General features: G+C 50.5%; 1 long non-coding RNA gene across 1 annotated transcript; it reads left to right on the top strand.

The window, feature by feature from the left end:
- The first annotated feature begins 2418 nt into the window (after window positions 1–2418).
- Window positions 2419–3742, top strand: LOC146388033 (uncharacterized). The gene is made up of 2 exons (XR_014799978.1): window positions 2419–2931; window positions 3159–3742. It is a non-coding gene; the product is annotated as an uncharacterized LOC146388033 (long non-coding RNA).
- Window positions 3743–4636: the final 894 nt, after the last annotated feature.

The following is a 4636-nucleotide window of genomic DNA, read 5'->3' as shown; positions in this document are numbered from 1 at the left end:
ACCTCCAGCCAGCGGGCCACCTGCCCTTCTGGGTGTTTGAAGTTCAGGAGCCAAGTCAGAGATGCATGGTCAGTGCGCAGGAGGAACCGGCAGCCGTGCAGATATGGCTGGAAGTGCCGCACCGCTAGCACTACGGCCAGCAGCTCCCGCCGGGTCACGCAGTAGTTCCTCTCGGCTCGCCCCAAGGCACGACTGAAGTACGCCACCACCCGTTCTCCAGCCTCGTCCTGCTGGGAAAGGACTGCCCCGACTCCTACATTGCTAGCATCAGTGTCCACAATGAAAGGTTGCCGGGCGTCGGGGTAGGCCAGGACTGGGGCTCTGCTGAGGGCCTCCTTCAGCTGTGCAAAAGCCGCAGCACAGGCCTCCCCCCAGCCAAACAGCTGTCCCTTGTCAGTCAGGCGGTGGAGGGGGCTGGCCATCATCGCAAACCCCTTGATGAACCGACGGTAGTAGGAGGCTAGGCCCAGGAAGCTCCGCAGTTCTTGGACGTTCGAGGGAGTCGGCCAGTCCCGGACCGCAGCCACTTTTGCAGGGTCAGTGGCGACACCTCAAGCGCTGATCACATGGCCCAAGAACGTGGTCTCTCTCGCCAACAGCTGGCATTTCGCGGGGTTGAGCCGCAGCCCAGCTCGTCGGATGGCACTCAAGACCTCGCTCAGGTGAGACAGTGCACTGTCGAAGTCGCCACCGTGCACCAACAGGTCATCCAGGTACACAACGCAGCGGCTACGAGGGATATCCACGAGCACCCTCTCCATCAGCCTCTCAAACGTCGCTGGCGCATTGCAGAGCCCAAATGGCATGACCCTGAACTGCCACAGCCCCTGTCCAATGGTGAATGCAGTCTTAGGCCTTGCGTCGGGGGCTAGCTCCACCTGCCAGTAACCGCTGCGTAGGTGGAGGGAGCTGAACCAACTGGAGCCGGTAACGTAATCTAGGGCCTCGTCGATCTGCGGCAGCGGGTACGAGTCCTTCTTGGTGACTGCATTGAGACGGCGAAAGTCCACGCAGAACCTCGGGCTGCCATCCTTCTTCCCCACCAGAACCACGGGTGCCGCACATGGGCTATTGGACGGCTCGATCACCCCAGCCGCAGCCATCTCACGGATCTTCTCTTCCGCTACCTGCCGTTTTGAGAGGGGCAGCCGGTGTGGGCACAGACGGATGGGCTGAGCAGAGCCGGTGTCGATGGTGTGCTGGACCAGACTCGTCTGCCTACAGTCTTTGTCACTGGCGGCAAAGATGTCCACATTCTCGTCCAGGAGGCACCTCAACCGCTGGCGCTGGTCGACGTTGAGGCCTACGCTGCTCCTCTCTCTTCAATCGCCAGTTTCCCAAGCGGGGAATGTTCTCCTCGACAGCTTGCTCCAGCCTCTGAATGTCTCTCTCCATTACGGCGAGGGTGAGCTATCCCACTTCTGACACCAATGTGGCGAGCTCAGACAAGGAGGAGATGGAGGTATCGTTTGGTCTTGCTTCCCGTGAGCTAGCCAGGGAGCACAGCCGTTTATTAACATTTGCAGAAGAACACTGCCGCTAGCTAACTGCTCAGCGCGGCAACAACAACACACAGGGCGCCCTCTGACCCCGGAAGGACACACCGTCGCAGCGAGAGGGCGTCACCCGTCACTATGGCAACATAAACAAAACATAACTGTACAAACAGAACCCCGAACAGCCCTGACCCGCTACAATACGTTACAATCATTATAGTAAGATGAGGTCTACTGTTTTGAAAGTGAGCTACCATTTTTGTAAAATAAATGCCACGAAGACTGCATTGGATGAAAACTGTTCTCAGTGCATCAACCATTTAATCATTAGTTATTTTTCCTCCTCACCCCCAAGTGGTCGCAGCCCTCCCTGAGCCTGGTTCTGCTAGAGGTTTCTTTCCGTTAAAGGGGAGTTTTTCCTCCCCACTGTCGCCAACTATTTGCTCATGGGGGTTCTCTGATTGTTGGGGTTTTCTCTGTATTACTGTAGGGTCTTTACCCTACAATGTAAAACACCCTGGAGTGACTTGTTTGTTGTTATTTGGCTCTGTGGGGTTTTTGTTGTTGGTTTTTTTTTTGGTTTTTTTAATTGAATTGAGTTGAACAAAACAATTTCCGTGTTCTGTTGGGACCAAATTTTCAGCTGTCACAAAAAAGATGTGGAGAAACTGACTATTAAGGAATAAACACATTTAATTCAATCAAGACAATTTGTCCCTCACATCTTAATCAGAAAAAAATGACACAAACTAACTGCATGTGAACAAACAGCCAAGATTTAAGTGAGAAACTGAGCTCTTATTTATGCTCTTACTGACCACATGATGGCAGTGCAGAGCAAAGCATGCCAACTAGCACTCTTGGTCCACACACACACACACACACACACACACACACACACACACACGCACACACACTACAACAAGTGCTGGACCAAACAGCAGTGGTCACAACACCGCACAGCAGAAGTGCCTCCTTTGGTGAATGTAATTTTTTTTTTCACTCTCTCAGCCTCTCAACTGCCCTGACATCTGATGGCTGATGCTGAGCAGCAGCCATTTCCATAAGCAGTGAGTGAGGAGAATGGGGATAGAGGGATGAGAGCTTGATGGAGACAGAGTGGGAGAGTTAAAAAAACACAGTGAAAGGGAGCGAAAGAGAGAGATAGAGAGATGTGGGTGGTTTTGAGCAGAGAGGAAAGATGCTCTGCTCTGGAAGGCTGTGTGGGCGTTCGTTGCCGGTGAGGAGCTCGGGGATGAGCCGAGCCGCCTGTGACCCTCTGTGGAGATTTTAACCCCTGGATAACAGCTGCTCCGCACCTGGCCTGGACCAGATCCCAGAGCCCCAAACATGCAGGACTCCCACAAATCTCAGTGTTTTAAAAACCTCTTTCACAGCAACAGCAGGAGCAAATAGATGCTATGAGCACTCAGAGGTATTTCACTGAGAGGCTTGACACACACACAGTGCTCTGATGATGTTTACATGCAAATGAAATGCTAAATAATATCGCCATAATACATATGAGGTGCTTCGGCTTTGTGTCAGCTTCACGAGGACCATCCTTTTGCTTTTCTTTGACCTCATCTCTCTCTGTGCCGTGTTTTATCTCTCCATCTCTGGTGGATTGTGTACTGGGTGACCGTTCGCTCTGGGTGTCAGAGGCTCCGGATGAAGAGGTGCCTACAGATCATCGAGTGGTCTTGAAAGCATCACATGAGATCCTCTTGGATGCACATCAGAGGCAGCTCTTGTGGTGAATTTTATACCAGAACATTGCTTCGAAAAACAGATTGTTCCAGTTGTAAAGCAAGAACATAGAGACACTGAGCAAACTGTGTTGACTCTTCAGCCTTTTTTTAAAATCATGAGTGCGCGTTACCAGGTGCATGTGTGCAAAATGTGTAGATGCACAAGTGTTCATGGCTTGTATCCTGTCATATAAATCATGTTTATATGGCTATAAATCTGGAAATCTTTGTGGAGACTTTTGCTCTATAATTTTAAAGATTGTATGTACATATTTTTAACTCATATTTTTGTCACTGAAATTGTGTTAAGGGAAGAAGCTTAAATAATTTGTTTCATTACTTTTGCGTTACTTTGTAACACAAGTCTGAGGTCATGGTTCTCAGCCCCGAATCGGGGAAGTGATCACTCATTTTTGTATCTCCTGCACAAACTAAAGTCAGCATTGAATAAATAAATAAATGAATCAAATAAAAATCAGAATGTGCAATACCAGAGAGATGCTCCTCTTGTCATGAGGTTCATATGAGAGCTGGACCCAAAAGCAGACGCCATGCACTCACTGAGAACTATGTACAAGACTTTATTTACGAGGATAAGAAGAGTGAAGCAGAAGCTGGAGGTAACGGGACAGCTTATAAGGAGGGCTGTCCCGAGAGGTAACCACGGGAGTTCTGCACCACAGGGAGAAACAGTTACTGGCAGGTGAGTAAGGAGAATCTGACAAAGGTGCTGTTGGCTTACATGCAGGGCCAGGCTGAAGAGCTGTGGGGAGGGTTTCCGTGGGACAGGGGCAGTACAGGGGGAGGAATGGTTCCCTGAGTTGCCAAGAACGTCAGGGCTGGCAGGATGACAGGCAGGTGAAGTGACTGGATGATGATTTCCTTAGTGAGAGCTGACGACGGAGGTGGAATGAGGAAGCCAGCGCTGGAGGAAGTGAACAACAGCCGGTGAGTCCAGGGCCGGATGGTACGAAGACCTGTGCACGAGGAAGCAGAGTTAAATACGAAGACAGGACGAGGGAAGAGCGGAGCCTAGACGAGGCCCAGTTACCACAGTAGGCTGTAGACTGAACGAACTGGCAATGAGTAGCTTAAATAGTCCTCCTGTAACTGACCACAGAATGACCACAGCAAAAACTCCTCAGCTGCTCCCACGGACCATGACACCTCTACGAGGAAGCGATTGGCGAAGGAGGGAAAAAAGAAACACTTCCAGGCTCAGTACGGGGGAGTTATCTGCCTCGGCTGATTGGCAGAAGAAGAGAAAGACAAAAGAGAACTGAATAACTTATACAAGGAAAATAATCTAGTGAAACAGTGACGTCACTCATCTGCAAGCTAACATTTTAAACCCTGAGGTTTTTCATCTTGGTCAGGACCATCTGATTA

The sequence above is a fragment of the Perissodus microlepis genome, chromosome 4 (genome assembly GCF_051167445.1).
Source record: "Perissodus microlepis isolate ML-2025 ecotype Zambia chromosome 4, ASM5116744v1, whole genome shotgun sequence".
NCBI lineage: Eukaryota > Metazoa > Chordata > Actinopteri > Cichliformes > Cichlidae > Perissodus > Perissodus microlepis.
The sequence above is the reverse complement of the archived record's forward strand: the minus strand, read 5'-3'. Positions and strand labels throughout refer to the sequence as shown.